Source organism: Carlito syrichta, unplaced genomic scaffold (assembly GCF_000164805.1).
Source record: "Carlito syrichta isolate Samal-C Ts95f unplaced genomic scaffold, Tarsius_syrichta-2.0.1 Scaffold82277, whole genome shotgun sequence".
NCBI classification, from domain to species: domain Eukaryota; kingdom Metazoa; phylum Chordata; class Mammalia; order Primates; family Tarsiidae; genus Carlito; species Carlito syrichta.
The window spans coordinates 195,312-212,070 of record NW_007026373.1 but is presented as its reverse complement, the minus strand read 5'-3'; the positions used below and the strand labels follow the sequence as shown (position 1 = coordinate 212,070).

The 16,759-nt window shown below is 41.8% G+C and overlaps 1 protein-coding gene across 3 annotated transcripts in view; it reads right to left on the bottom strand.

Annotated features, from left to right (window-relative positions):
* RAB14 (RAB14, member RAS oncogene family) overlaps positions 1-11,368 on the bottom strand; it is a 31,293-nt gene extending 19,925 nt beyond the window's left edge. Inside the window, exon 1 of one of the 3 annotated variants that reach the window (XM_021711251.1) lies at positions 11,086-11,368. The gene's annotated coding sequence lies outside the window, so the exon portion shown is untranslated. The remainder of the gene's footprint in view (positions 1-11,085) is intronic. The other 2 variants (XM_021711252.1, XM_008055707.2) reach the window with 2 other exon arrangements.
* Between the last annotated feature and the right edge of the window lie 5,391 nt (positions 11,369-16,759).

Below are 16,759 nucleotides of genomic sequence, written 5' to 3'. Positions count from 1 at the left end.
TCCAGTCTGGGTGACAGAGTGAGACTCCAACTCAAAAAAAAAAGAAAAAAAAGAAAAAAGTCCTCAAAGGGAAACGTTCTGCTGATGTGGAAGAGGTGAAACAACAACAACAAAAAAAAAACCAGCAGAAGAACTAAAAGGCATCAAAATGGACAAGTTAAAAAGCTGTTGACCGGGCTCAGTGGCTCAGCCTATAATCCCAGTACTTTGGGAGGCTGAAGTGAGTAGATCGCCTGAGTCCACAGGTTTGAGACCCAACCGGGCAACTTGGTGAGACCTCTCTACAATAAAACAAAAATTAGCCAGGCATGGTAGCACGCGCCTATAGTTCCGGCTACTTGGAAGGCTGAGGTGGAAGGATCGCTGGAGCCTAGCAGGTCGAGGCTACAGTGGCCAGGACTGAGCCACTGCACTCCAGTCTGGGCCACAGAGTGAGACACCAACTCAAAAACAACAACAACAACAACAAAACTGCTTTGCTTCAAAGCAACTTGGATGGACTTAGAGTCTATAATACTGAGTGATCTATCACAGAAACAAAGAACTGAGTACTACATGTTCTCACTCATAAGCAGACCTTGAACAATTATCATAACACTATAAGAAATGGATTGGCAGTAGTGGGAAACTGCCAGGGGAGGTGGTGGGGGCAGAATTGGTAGTAATGGGAAACTGTGGGAAGGGGCACACCTCAACAACAAGGGTAACTGCAGAATGAATATTTGTATATCTAATCCTGAATGGTACCCTACATCTTTAAAATTAAAAAAAAAATTTTTTAAACTGCGGAAAAAGCACCTTGATAGGCATACTGCATCAAAGGGAAAGTACTCAGAAGGTAACTGAAGTTTAAACATGTAAGAATAAAAACACAATTTCTTATCAATAAAGTGTGGGGTATTTTTGGGTACACCCTTCATTTATTTAAAATAAGTGAATTATTCTTATCGGGGAAGAGAAAGTTGTCAATTCTAGTAAATTATTAAGCAATCACTTTCACACAACACAGTTTTCTCACTTAGCTGTATTTTCAGCAATAGTAGATGTCCTGCTACCCATTCCAGCTTGACAGGTTCTAACACATTTATAATCAGTCTTCTACATCACAGAAAACTGCCTTAACCAGTTATTTCAGGAAAGGGAGTTTTTCTAGTTAGATTAACTCTGATTCTGCACCCCTAACAACTTTATTCCCTTTTCCAGATTCTAGGTACTCAAAACTTTTCAGAATGAACTTGGTCCTACGGCTAAAATTAAAACTGGTCTAGATTATTCAACAGATCTTTGAACCAGATGCCAAATACATGGGGGAAAAAATAACCAAAAATATTTAAAGGTTATTGACTTCTTAACCTCCATTCTCCCCATATTCTTTTCCTAATTAATTTTTAACTCTACTAAACTCTTCTTTCCCCATTTAAACTTGGGTAAAAGGTTTTTTTGTTTGCTTTTTTTTTTCGAGTTCAAACTTGGGTAAAACTAATCACTTAGTTACCTTCAAATTACTGTTTCTCTTGTGCTCCTCTCCTTACTTTTCCTATTTCCTTTCCTTTGTCTAACTAAAAGTTGTAGCTGTACATTACTTTGCTTCCTTCCATTTTATTATGTTAAAACTATGGTCTCTAAAAAAATTCCAGTTTCTACTTCAAATGCTCTGAAAACTAATCATGAAATTCCAACCCAGTTCTAGTTGCACTAAGTTGTGTACTCACTAATGATCGTACAACTCATTCATTAATTATCTGAGAAAATTTTGAAAAAAAATTTTTTTTTTTTTTTAGTTGGAGTCTCACTCGGTTGCCCAGACTGGAGTGCAGTGGCACACTCACTGGCAATCCTTCTGCCTCAGCCTTTCAAGTAGCCAGAACTACAGGCGCGCTCTACCACGCCCAGCTAATTTTTTTGATTTATTTGTAGAGACGAGGTCTCGCCAAATTGCCTGGGCTGGTCTTGAATCCACGGGCTCAGGCAATTCACTTGCTTCGATCTCCCAAAGTGCTGGGATTACAAGCTGAGCCACCGTGCCTGGTCTTTAAAAATTTTTTTAAATCATAAATATTAATAGTAGAAACTATTTCCAAATAAAACAAGCACTATTTCAGAATGAATACCAGCTTATGTCCACCTCACCACACAATTTTCTGTTTCAAGTTTCTTTAAAAATCACAAATAAAAACTCTAAAAGCAGAGTTAACAGAAAACTACTCAAATTTACTAATTTCAATAAATAAGAAAGGCAGCAAACAACCGTAACCACCAATACTTAAAACAGGTCTTCAGCCGGGCTGGGCGGCTCAGCCTGTAATCCCAGCGCTTTGGGAGGCTAAGGTGAGTGGATTGCCTGAGCCCGCGGGTTCGAGACCCACCTGTGCAACTTGGCGAGACCTCATCTCTAACAAAAATCAAAAATTAGCCGGGCGTGGTAGCGCGCACCTGTAGTTCCAGCTTACCTGGAAGACTTAGACAGAAGGATTGCTGGAGCCCAGCAGGTCGAGGCTGCGGTGGCTGGGAGCGGTCACTGCACTCCAGTCTGGGCGACAGAGTGAGACTCCAACTCAAAAAAAAAAAACAATAAACAAACAAACAAAAAAAACCATCTAAAAATAGGTCCTCTCTTTCTTATTCTAAGAAGATACTGGCTAGTTTTAAATATACTCCCATAGTTTATTGACATATTCAGTCAAAATTAAGCATTTGCAGCAAAACTATATTCAAGCAGTGCTTTTTAAACAATACTATGCTTAACCCTTTGCACTTGGAGACATCTCATGGATCACCTACCGGTAACTTGACAGTACTTTTTTACAAAATAGTGAAAAACAAATCATTTCATATTAAATAGTATAGCGCTGGAACCAATTATTTTATTGGAATATCTGGCTTATAATGAAATTTTGGACATGGAGGAACTTATTTATGACAAAAAAATCAAAATTTTGTATCTTCTATTTTTTAATGCATGGTAATGTGTGAAACAGTCACCAACATGCACTGCAGGTTCATTGATACATGTTGTGCAATAGCAATTTGTTTGACATCATCCACTTGGTGTTTTTCTATTCGAGTAAACAACGCGGTCTCATTTTCTTCCTCATACATTAATAAAATGTAATTTATTGTCCAGTCTGCTATTCGAATAAGATGTGGAAGGACTCACACAATTCCTGAAAACTAATTCTCCACTGATTGATTATATCACAGTGTATATTCCATTTCTTTATTTGCTTTTTTGTGCAATTTGAATACAAAAACTACAAGGAAACATACATTTTTTAAAAATTTGCACTTGCATCAGTCTGTCCTGTATAATCACAAGCAATCTCTTTATGTCCCCTGAAATGGGATATCAGAGTGGTTTGTTAGATTTCCAGGGGACATCCGAGTGCAAAGGTTAATATTGCTTTAACAAAGGATTTCTCAATCTCATTTTTCGAATGTGAAACATCACTGCTAAGGTGAAGAATATATTTTTACCTAGCTTTGAAAAGGGGGGAAGTTTTCCCCTTTTATTTAAGGGTGTTTGGCTTTACTTAGGAACTCAAAAGTAAAAAAAAAAGAGACAAAAAATGTTGGTCTAGTTCAAACACTCTGAAACATGAGTTCACTCAATATAATCTCCACAAATGTTTAAGATCTTGGCAATATTCTATAATTTATATTCAGCTACTGGGGTGATTAAAATTCACTTTTTTCCACATTTTACAAAAGGCATTTGAGTAAAGTTCATATATTGATAAGATCTCCTTTAATGCCTTTGATTTCTTTTTTTAATATTTCACAATTTATCTTTTATTAGAGCCCAAAGTCTGCTAAAATAAAAGCGTAACAAGATATTTCACAAACTATTATACAATTTAAGTCTTATGAATTTAATGCTTTTGATTTTCTTAAGAAAAAAGAGCATTACATTTCAGACAAGTGTCATTAAATACATAGTGAACAACTTGTAAATTAATAACACACATTATAGTTACCATTTATTGGGCACTAAACATATGCCAGGCAATGTGCTAAATATTTTACATGCAATTTAATTTAATCCTTACTACTACCCTTATAACATAGTAACTATTATACTCATTTTACAGATGAGCTTCAAAAAGTAACATGTCCAGTTCACACAGTCAAGTCTGTTGAGCCTAGGGCTGCTTTTACTGCAGAGATCCCCTCTTAACCACTATACCACCCTGCCTCCTCCACATAGTTATGATTTGTACCATGAAGCTCTGTAGTATTCACTAAGACGTATTAAGTAATTACATTCAGGGGATGCGCTGTAACCAAAATTTGTAGATATATGAATGGTCATACTAGTAATACTAATTCATAGTGCTCCAACTTATCTACTTACAAAAAAGTTCCTTAAGGAAACTAACATTTGAGATGATCAGAACTACTTTTCCCTATATTGTCTTACATGATTTTTAATTCTTACAACTCCACAGAGTCACCATCACTATGTCCATGCAAAAACTGAAAACTGAAGAAAGTGAGGTCTGAGGAAATTCACTAATTCGGTCAGTACTACAAAGTTAATAAATGGTACAGTTAGAACCTGAACCCATGTGTTATATTAAGACCATGATTGGCTGAACTTAGTGGCTTAGCCTGTAATCCCAGCACTTTGGGAGGTTGAGGTGAGTGGACTGCCTGAGCCCGCGGATTCAAGACCAGCCCAGGCAACTTGGCGAGATCTCGTCTCTACAATAAGTCAAAAATTAGTCAGACGTGATAGCATGTGCCTGTAGTTCTGGCCACGTGGAAGGTTGAGGGGGAAGGATTGCAGGCGCCCAGCAGGTCGACGCTGGGGTGGTTGTGCCAGTCTAGGTGACAGAGTAAGACTCCCACTCAAAAAAAGATGACCATGATTTTCCCTATCTAAGGTAGCTTATTGCAGGCATATACAGGTAAACTGATAACAAAAAACCAAATTCAGAGATTAATTATACTAAAAATTTAGGGTAACAGTACATATAACACTGAGTTTTAAGCTACCTGGCTGTCAAGAGAAATATTTACTAAATGCACAGCGAGCATTAATAACATTATGGCCGGGCGCGGTGGCTCATGCCCGTAATCCCAGCACTTTAGGAGGCACAGGAGGATTGCCTAAACCCACAGGTTCAAGACCAGCCTAGGCAACACAGTGAGACCTCATCTCTACAATAAATCAAAAAATCAGCTGGGCATGGTGTTGCACACCTGTGGCTCCAGCTATTTGGAAGGCAGAAGTAGAAGGATCACCTGAACCCAGCAGGTCAAGCATGCCACTGCACTCCAGTTTGGGTGACAGAGTGAAAATCCAACCAAAAAAAATTATGCCATATATTCAAGTGGTGCTTTTAAAATATTAACTATGCTTAATGTTGCTTTAACAAAGGATTTCTCAGTCTCATTTTCTGAACATGAAACATACCATTGTTAAGGTGAGAAATACATTTAAAAATGAGTATGTCACTGCATAAAACTTTGTATCACTTTTTTTTTCACTCAATAAAATCATGGATATATTTCCAGGGCAATACACTGAGATCTAAATGGCTACTGAACACTTACTTATTAAACAATAATCATTGTTGTGACAAAAATAAAATGCACAGTCTCCACCTACTTTCACAGACACTTTCTCCAATAAGAGCATACCGACACATAAATGACTAGCTTTGAACTGTGCAGGTACAGAGGTGAAAGTAGACACTTTCTTTTCTTTTTTTTTTTGAGTTGGAGTCTCACTCTGTCACCCAGACTGGAGTACAGTGGCCGCTCCCAGTCACTGCAGCCTCGACCTGCTGGGCTCAGGCAATCCTTCTACCTCAGCCTTCCAAGTAGCGGGGACTACAGGCGTGCGCTACCATGCTCGGCTCATTTTTTGATTTATTGTAGAGATGAGGTCTCACCAAGTTGACCAGACGGGTCTCGAACCCGCGGGCTCAGGCAATCCACTCACCTCAGCCTCCCAAAGCACGGTATTACAGGCTGAGCCACCGAGCCCGGCTGACACTTTCTTTTCTTTAGAAAGAGATGGGATCTAGCTATGTTGTCCAGGCTAGTCTTGAATTCTCAGGTTCATGTGATCCTCCCATCTTGACCTCCCGAAGTGCTGGGATTACAGGCATAAGCCACCATGCCCAGCTGGGAGACACTTTCACATATACTGCTTGTGGAAGACCAAATGCCATAACATTTTTTTGAAAGTAATCAGTGTATTTTAAAATTTTAAAAATAATTCAAATCATCCTTTGGCCCAGAAAGGCTACAGGTATAATAAGTGCATTTAATGCACCACTTTTATAGCAAAAAAACTGGAAATAATTCATACTCCCATCAACACGGAAATGAAGGAATAAAGTACATCTATACTATGAAATAATATGCATCTAATTTAGAAACCATTTAGATCCATATTCATTAACATAAAAATATATTCAGGATTTCGTTAAGTGAGAAAAAGCACGTTGCAGAGTTTTACGCAGTATCATACCCCATTTTAAACACACACAGCCCTTTATGCGTATAATACGGAAGAATACATATTAAATTGTGAAAAATGAATACATAGGCTGAGGGGGGAAAAAGAGAAATTAACTTACTGTATACATCCTTGCACTGACCTATTATAAGCATGTAATATATTCATTTGGTAATATTCTAAAACATACAAAGTAGAGAAAATAAAGGACTGAAGAAAACACTTCAAAAAGCAAACTTACTTTTGAAAAAAATTTTTTTTGAGTTGGAGTCTCACTGTCACCCAGGCTGGAGCACAGTGGCACACTCATGGCCACTGCAGTCTCAACCTGCTGGGCTTAGGTGATCCTTCCACCTCAGCCTTCCAAGCAGCTGGAACTACAGACTCATGACACCATGCCAGGCTAATTTTTGTGATTTATTGTACAGAGGAGGTCTCACTAAGTTGTCCAGGCTAGTCTCGAAGCCCCGGGCTCAGGTAATCCTCTCGCCTCGGCCTCCGAAAGTGCTGGGATTACAGGCTAAGCCACTGCGCCAGGCAGAAAAATCTTTTAAAAGCACATTTCTACATAATTCTAATACAGGTTAAAGAAAACTTAACAAAAACAAAAAACCTCCTACTCATAATATTTCCAACATTATTTCCTCATTTACTGATAAGAGGAACATATATAAAGCCAATCACATGACTGGCCTCAAAACAAAAAAATCAACACCCAAAAGTGGAGGGTATTTTTTTTTTTAATATTAACTTCTTTTTTTTTTGAGTTGGAGTCTCACTCTGTCACCCAGACTGGAGTGCAGTGGCCGCTCCCAGCCACTCCAGCCTCGACTTGGTGGGCTTCGGCGATCCTTCCGCCTCAGCCTTCCAAGTGGCCGGAACTACAGGCATGCGCTACCACACCTGGCTATTTTTGATTTTATTGTAGAGATGAGGTCGCACCAAGTTGTCCAGGCGGGTCTCAAACCCGCAGGCTCAGGCAATCCACTCACCTCAGCCTCCCTAAGTGCTGGGATTACAGGCTGAGCCACCGAGACTGGCTAATATTAACTTCTTAAACTATATGTTTGCTTATACACTATGTCTGACTTTCACGATTTTTTTTTTTTTTTTAGAGACTTGCTGCCCAAACTTCTGGCCTCAAGCAATCTTCCTGCCTCAACTTCCCAAAATATTGGGATTACAGGCATTAGCCACCACACCCTACCAACTTTCACAGCTAATATAGTTATTTTACTCTACTCCTTAGAACCTATGATGGTACTGTACAGTATAGTTTTTATAGAGCTGAATCAAGACATAACAGGAGAAAAGCAACCTACTACATAGGTAATTTAAATTCAAATCTTCATTATTTCAATTGGTAAATTATTTTTTTACATATGAGATGTTTTGTTAAAAACATCAGAGCCAAGATGAACTGCTTTTGCGAAGCCAACATAAAAATACTTATTGAGTATCTACCAAGCACAAAGCATTATGCTAGGCTTTGACAATATAGTAACGATCAAGAAAGACAACACCATTTCTGTCTTCTTGGACTCAAGAACAAAAGCATTCTGGTTTACTTAGAGGCCCACTAAAGTGGAATGCTACCTGGTTTGTCAGTCAGGTGGACCAAAATTTCTATAGCTAACCTAATAATCTAAGTCAATTTGCTTTCCTCAACAGTAGTACAACCTCTGAAAACAACCCACCCACTTCAAAAACAAACTTACTTCTGACAAGATATTTAATGTCACACTTTTATATAAATAATGTGAATGATTAAAAAAAAAAACACTAGATTGCTAAATGAGTCAAGAGAAAAGCAAATCCTCCAGCTAATTATGATAGTAAGCTATGTATTCCAATACTGCACCTCTGCTCACAGAGGTATTTAATAAACAAAAAACAAAAACAAAACTCTGCACTTACTACTAGAGTTAAAAGGATTGATAATAGTGAAAAGTTTACTGATATTATGTCTGAGATTTGCTTCAAAATAATTTGGCAGGGAGAGTACAAGTGCATATTGATGAAACAAGGCTGATCACTACTGACACTGGCTGACATGAATGCTCAGTATACTACTCTATTTTGTATGTCACAAATTGTCTAGAATAAAAAGTTTTATAAAAATAAAGTATTTCAGCCAGGCGCAGTGGCTCAGCCTGTAATCAATCCCAGTACTTTGGGAGGCCAACGTGAGAGGACTGCCTGAACCCAGGGGTTCGAGATCAGTCTGGGCAACTTGGTGAGCCCTCGTCTCTACAATAAATCACAAAAAAAAACTAGCCCGGCTTGGCGGTGTGTGTCTATAGTTCCAGCTACTTGGAAGGCTGAGGCGGAAGGATCACTTAAGCCCAGCAGGTTGAGGCTGTGGTGGCCATGAGTGAGTCACTGCACTCCATTCTAGGCAACAAGAGTAAGACTCCAACTCTAAATAAATAAATAAAATAAAGTATCTCGAATACCTGTATTTGTAAATTGTTGTCTTTAGACATGCCTTGCATCTTCAACCACATATAAATGTTTCAAGCTTTTTTTAAAAAAAGAAACATCTCAATAGCTCTAGTTTTAACATCTTGCTTGCCTTAACTAAAAGTTTACTCCAACAGTACAATATTTTACTATTATTATGCAAAGATATTTCATACTGATAATCAATTGTAAGAACACTACAAATTCTACTGCAAAGCTGAAGTATGCAAAAATTATAAAGTTTAATATAAACTATAAAAAGCAAAAGCTTTTTAAAACGTAGCTTTAATTCCAAGAAATGTTTTAATAGCAATTAAAATCTAAGGTCTTACATCTTTACAATGTATGTCATTTTCTAATACCTAATATATGCCAGCTACTTTATAAATAATCTCTAATCTTAAAAACCCATTTTACAAATAAGGAAATCAAGTTAAAGAAGTGATATACCCGTGGTCATATACTACCAAATGAAGAGCCAGAATTAAGGCCCAGATCTAATCCTACCCGTAGCTCTCCAGGGCTATGCTCCTCTCATTCATTCAAAAGACATCAAACACCCCGTATATGTATGTGTCTGGCCCTGTTACAGGTACTGGGGCACTTACTATGCACCAAGCAATGTGGTAAGGGCTTTCTTTAAACCCCATTTAATCCTAGCAACAACTCTTAGGCACAATTATCCCCTTTATACATAAGGACACTGAGTCTGGGACAGAGTCTGGGAGGCTAAGGTCACTAACTAGGAAGTGGCAGTGCTGGAGGAAGAATTCAGCAGCATGATCCCTAAACTTCAACCACTAAATGCCTCAAGGCGTGACCAAGTAAAACTGTCTCGCAGAATTCTGAAGAAAAATTCTGGAAAGGCTTAAAGGAATAGTGATGGGAGCTGGATTATTGCAAGATCACGTCTGTCCTCAAAAATCAAATCTAAATAAAAGGCAGTTGAGCAAGTAATGAAATGAGCTGCAGTAGGAAACTTCCCAACAGTCCAAATCTGGGCTCTGACACTTGCTATGGGACCATCAGGAAAGCACTTGCCTTATCTCTAGGGACGAGAACACGAGGATCTGACAGTATAGAGGCTGATGTTATGGACTTTAGGTTATAAAGGGGAATTCAATTGTCACCGAACGCAAATAGATTTAAAAAAACAAAAAGAAAAAAAGGAATTAAGTTGTAGTTGCACTTTAAATGGTCATGTCTGTAACCCTAGCCTAACTTTTAGTACAGAAAGCATCAGCCACAGCGTGAGAAGCTAGTCTGTACGGACCATCATCAGACAGCACATCACAACTTCAGGCCTCAGTTTCCTCACTTATAAAATGGACAACTTATCTCCAAGGACTATGCAAGGCCAGATCAACACGTATGAAGACACCTAAATCCGTGCCTGGCACACAGAAGCGCAAATCCCCGAAACACTCTTGCTCTACCTTCTCTTAAATTCCAGAAATGCCAGAACTTTTCTTCATCGCTTCTAGATGCTATGTGGGTTCGGGGCCTTATAGGACGTCCTCGGGCCTCCTAGAGGCTCACCAAAACCAGAACCTCGCACGCACAGGCCCACGGTCTCCGTCCCCAGCCCGGGCCCAGACGCGGGCTACCCACATCGACAAGGACATTCGGGCTAGTCCAAGATGCCGGCGAGGCTGCGAGGTGCTGCCTTTTGTGCTCGAGGCCAGATGCGGCCCCTGGGATGGGAATGCCACGTCTGGGCTCGCGGGCTGCAGGGCGACGGGCGGGCGTGGGTAAACACCGCGGGGGTGGGCTGCAGCCGCGGGCCAAGGCGGAGAGGAGACAGGGCCTGCCGGAGACGCGGTCCTGCCCAGCCCGGCCGAGGAGGCGGGGAAGGCGAGGCCGGAACACACCCTGCCCCGCACGCCTCGGCACTCCCCGCAGGGTGGGGAGATCGAGGAGGCTTGGGGACCGCGCGGGGGAAGTCTCCGCCCCCGCACGGGAGTCCTGTCAGGCCGACGCCGCGGCGCTCGCTGCCGACCCCCGGGCCCGTCGCGGCCTGACGGGGCCTGGAGCCCGGGTGCTGCCTGCCCGCCCGTTCTCCGCGTGGCTCTCCGCCGTCCCCACCCCCGCCCCTCGGAAGAGCGGGGAGAGGCGGTCTCGGCCGACCGGGCACTGCGGAAGGCCTGGGTTACCTGGGGGGTTGCTGGTGGCTGGGCAGCTTTCCGGGCGGGAGGGGGGCGTCAGGACGAGGAACAGGAGTGCGGACGCAGCGGGAGAGGGGGCGGGGGCGGTCGGCCGAGGCCCCGGCAGGTAGGCGGGCTGGCCAAGAGGTGCAGACGCGCCGGCAGCAGTAACGGCAGCAGCGGCGACCGCTCTTGCGGCTCCCTCAGGATCTTTCTCGGGCTGGTCCAAGATGGCGGCGCTCCCTGCACAGGGTTTCCTGTCACCCTCGCAATGGGCCGGACCACAAAAGAAGGGGGGGAAGATGCGCGCGCAGCTGGTGGAGCCCGGAAGAGGGTGGCTGAGGCCGGCCTGCTAGCCACGCCCCTTCCTCAGGCCTCACCTCTGGAGTCGTCGCGCCGCCGCTGAGGCCCGCCCAGCTGGCCCTGGCGCCTGAAGGGGAGGGGGGAGGGGGGAGAAGAGCGCTTATGCGCAAGCGCAGTCGAGTGTCCGCGCCTCCGGGTGAAGTTTTTGCGCAAGTTCGCGTAGAACCTGGCAAGGTGTGCTTGTCTTGGCGGTCCTGGGTTGTCCCTCTTGGAGACTTTTTACTGTTTTTAAAACTGGTCTCTGTTTATATTGCCCACTGTGTTGCATTTACTGCATTCATTCCACGTGTATTTATCGATCAGTACGTAGTGATGGACAAGGCAAACTAGGTCCCTGTCCAATAACCCTAGGAGGCAGGTATCCCCATTTTATCGATGGCGAAACCGAAGCTTAGATTGATCAACACATTTGTTTAGATTGATCAACACATTTGTCCAAGATAACGTAGCTAGGACGTGGTCCTTTCTTCCCTGTGTTCCATCTGTATTTTAACCTCGCTTTGGGGACTCTTTTAACGGGGAGAGAGAAATTGTGTCATTTTTTAGAATTTGTCCACCACCTCCCTTCTTCCAACTTGACCTGCCAATATCACAGCCCCAGAACGTTTAGTGCATTTCAGACTCTCTTGGGCCCTGGGCACTTTTGCCTTATGACTTGTGGATATGGATAAATACACATCAACACACAAACACAATCATGCATACATGTATATAGGTATTTACAAGTATATATTTACATGTTTATATTTACATTCATATTTAACTTATCTTTTACAACTGCATTGGTTTACAGATGATATATTAATATTATATAGCAAAACATTTTCTTCGACCTAAAAATTCATGGTTTTCTTCGGGTTTTATTTTATTTATTTATTTTGAGTTGGAGTCTCACTCTGTCACCCAGGGTAGAGAGCAGGGGCACGCTCACGGCCACCCGAGTGTCGACCTGCTGGGCTCCAGGCTATCCTTCCACCTCAGCCCTCCAAGTAGTTGGAACTATCGGCCACGCATGCCTGGCTAATTTTTGATTTATTGTAGATATGATATCTCGCCAAGTTGCCCGAGTTGGTCTCGAATCTGTGGGCTCAGGCAATCCACTCACCTGGCTTCCCAAAGTGCTGGGATTATAGCCTGAGCCACAGAGCCCGGCATTTTTCGGATTTTAAAAGAACTTAAATCAGGTGTGGTAGTCCAGCCTGACCAGCGGCACTTGACCAGCTATGCCTGAGGCTGAGGCAGGAGGGTCGCTTGAGCCCAGAAGTTCTGAGTGCTATGCAGATTCGATGTCTGCACTAAAGTGGCATCAATATGATGACCTCCCTGGAGGGGAGACCACCAGGTTGCCTAAGAAGGACTAAACAGACCTGGGTTAGAAAAAGGAGCAGGTCAAAACTCCAGTGCTGGTCAGAAGTGGGATGGCACCTGTGAATAGTCACTGCTCTTCAGCTTGGGCAACACAGCGAAATCTCATCTCTAAAAATAGATAAATGAACACAAAAGAACTTAAAACATTTTTATGGACTCCTAAGAGTATTGTGGGCCCTAAGCACTGGACCCGACAGATAAGCTGACACTGCCTTAGTAGCCCCCAAAATTAAGTTGATGCTAGCTCTGGGCATTCGAGACATTTCATAAATTGGTTCTGCCATGTGCACGTGAGATTTTGCTGAAAAAGTATATAACAGTTTATAAATCTCTTATTTTCAGAAAGGCCTGGGTGCAAATTATTTCTCTGCAACCTACTAATGGTATGCCATTGTATATGTCACTTGATTTCTCAGATCCTCAGACTTTTCTGCAATGTAAGAATATTAATATCTATCTCACATGAGTTCTTGTGAAAATTAAATGAGATAATACATACAAATGCCTAGCATATAATAATAAATGGATATGATTATTATATGATAATCTAATATAAGATGATATTAAAATCCCTTCCAGCCCTGGAGGTCTATGCTTCTATTTTCATATTCTTTAATAAGTGTACTTTGTTGTCAGATATTAACATTTTTTAAATTTGTCTGTGCCAAATAAAGAAAAAACTGTGAGCTAATTATCATTACTTGTAAAGTCATATAGGAAAACATTGGCAGTGCTGGGACTCGAACCTTCCCACATATGACTTCAGGGCTCCCGTTCCTAAGTATTACTCTATTTCCTTCCTTATTTGCACTTGTAGTACTATAACCAGTTTAAATGTAGATCCCTAATTGTTGCTTAAGTCTACGTAAAAGATATTATACTATAATGCAGCTTTGAACAGAAACATTGTTGTGAATGCAGAGAACCTATCACATACTAAGCAAAGCAATTAAAGACTATAGAAATGGACAATTCTTATAATCCAGAATTTTCAAAATTAGGAGACATTATGTGTAACCAATTGCAATGTAACTAAGAAGGATTGTCCACTGGATGCTAAACATCTGTTAGGGTTTCTAGGAAAAGAAATGTTGTACTGTTTGTAATAGCAAAAGACTAGAGACAAACCATCACTAGAGAACTATTATAGCAAATTATAGGACATCTATGTTGTGGAATACTATGCAGCCACTAAAAAGAATGAGGCCTTTGTATATGTTCTGATATGGAACAATGTCTAAGAAATACGTTGAGTTAAAAAAGTAGAATGCTGAAAACTAAATAGTATGGCAACATTTGTTAAACTATAAAAGGAGAACAAAAATAGACATATGTGCTATATACCTGGACATTGGGAGGGGTTTTTCGTTTTCTTGGAACTGTCGCTGAGGCCCAAACACAAAAAACAAAAAGTCCACAAGAAGCCCACACTCCACACTTAAAGAACTGACAGTGGCCGGAACCAGCTACCTTCCAGCAGAGCTACCTTCCAGTAGAACATCTGAAGAACCATTGTTCACAAGATATCAGTCCTTACGCCAATCCCTACCTCCACTTCACGGCTCCCCGCCCCAGTCCCCATTCCCAGTTCCCTACCTACAGATATACACGATCACCACTAATAAGGGGGAAAAAGAACAGAGAGATAGGAGGGAAGTCAGCCTTTAATGAAAATCCAGTGTCACAGAAAGAGACTTATTTTTCCTCTCACCTCATCAGAGCATGTATCCCTTTCTAGAACCAAGGGAGAGGGGCTCCAAGAGAATCACTAGTGAGGACTGGATGTGCCTGCAGAAAGAGGAAACTGACAACCCCTTGGATATCTGTTTGGGCAGCAGATTTACTGATCTGCTCTGCCCCACTGCTTCTGACACAAGTGGAGAGAGACAGCATGGTAGGGGGCTTTGGGTGGAGTGGTGGAGGACTCTAGTTGGAGAGGAGCTGAAGCTTTTCCCCCGGGCCCAGAGCCCCAGCCTTGACTTTCTAGTTCCAGATTGAACAGCAGCAAAGAGGTGCCCATCAAAGACATGTAGTGTGAATGACACCAGCTGGCAGTCCACTGGAAGATGTAGCAAACGCATGAGGAGTCAGTCACCCATTCCTGAGGGAGTTGCGTGCGTGGGCTCCTACAGGCCCTGATTCTTTGTCATATCCACCTGCAAATGTTCCATTTGTTTATGTTTTTATGCTTTCTTGTGTAAAAATAGATGTTATTTTATCTTTCATCTCTTCCCAAAGCCTAAACAATTAAACTCATCTTCAGATTCCTTTACTGCGTGTATTTAAACCACATTAATTAATTTTTATAGGCTTAATTTGATGGGTTTTATTTTTCTTATATGTTTTCCAATTTGCGTCATAGGCTTATCTTAGATTGCAGATCCCCACTCCATGCTTACACTCCTTTTATTCCAGTGGTTTCAGAGTTGCACCAATTCATAGTCAGATATTAAAATACTGGTGTCCCAACTCCTGAGGTGATATTGATGATTTAGCAGAACAAATACAATTTGTACTCTGAATTTTATTACCACACGCATGTTCTCCCAATTTAAAAACCAATATATTTTAAAATGTGGTTGATAACTTCTCGCGATATATATAGTTCAATTAAGTAAAAACAAACCGCCAAACAAATATTAGTTTAGCCAAAAAAGAAATGGGAATCAGTATACTTCAAAATTTAGCAGGTTGACGAAGAAGTTCAAGTCAAGATATGAAAAAAGATTAGATTGAATTTTTTTTTTTTTTTTTTGAAGCAGGATCTCAATCTGTTGCCCGGGCTGGAGTACAGTGGCACATTCATAGTTCACTGCAGCCTTGAACTCCTGGGCTCAGGTGATCCTTCCGCTTCAGCTTCCAAAATAGTGGGTACAACAGGCATGTGCCATCATACCTGCCTTTTTTTTTTTTTTTTTAATGTAGAGGCAGATCTCACTATGTTGCCCAGGATGGTCTTGAACTCCTGGGCTCAAATGGTCCTCTCACCTTAGCCTTTCAAAGTACTGGGATTACAGGTGTGAGCTACCATGCCAGGCCTAGCTTCAATTTATGATACTAAAGAAGAAGTTGATACATAAATGTAAGAAAGGATAAGCATATTCTATATTCAATTGTAAAAGATATTTTGTGTCCATTAAAATAGTGCCTTCCTACATTCCCATACTCTCTTTCTTTCTTTCTTTCTTTCTTTCTTTCTTTCTTTCTTTCTTTCTTTTTCTTTCTTTCTTTCTTTCGTCTCATTCTTTCTTTCTTTCGTCTCATTCTTTGTCGTCCAGGCTAGAATGCAGTGGCATGCTCATGGCCACTGCAGCATCGACCTGCTAGGCTCAGGCAATCCTTCTGCCTCAGCCTTCCAAGTAGCTGGAACTACAGACGCACACTACCCTGCCCAGCTAGTTTTTTTGGGGGTGATTTATTATAGAAACGAGGTATCACCAAGTTGCCCAGGTTGGTCTCACACCCCCGGGCTCAGGAAATCCTCTCCCCTCGGCCTCCCAAAGTGCTGGGATTACAGATTGAGCCACTGCGCCTGGCCCCCATACACTTTATATTGTCCCCTCCCAGAATATATCCTCTATAGCCATAGCTCATGAGTGTGTGACTTTCTAAAGTTGGCTAAAAGTACCACACTAAGCTGGGCTCGGTGGCTCAGCCTATAATCCCGCGCCTTTGGGAGGCTGAGGTGAGTGGATTGCCTGAGCCCGCGGGTTCAAGACGCACCTGGACAACTTGGCAAGACCTCATCTCTACAATAAATCAAAAAATCAGCTGGGCGTGGTAGCGCATGCCTGTAGTTCCAGCTACTCGGAAGGCAGAGGCGGAAGGATGGCCGGAGCCCAGCAGGTTGAGGCTGTAGTGGCCGGGAGCGGCCACTGCACTCCAGTCTGGGCGACAGAGTGAGACTCCAACTCAAAAAAAAAAGAAAAAAGAAGTGGGTGGTTTCAATTTA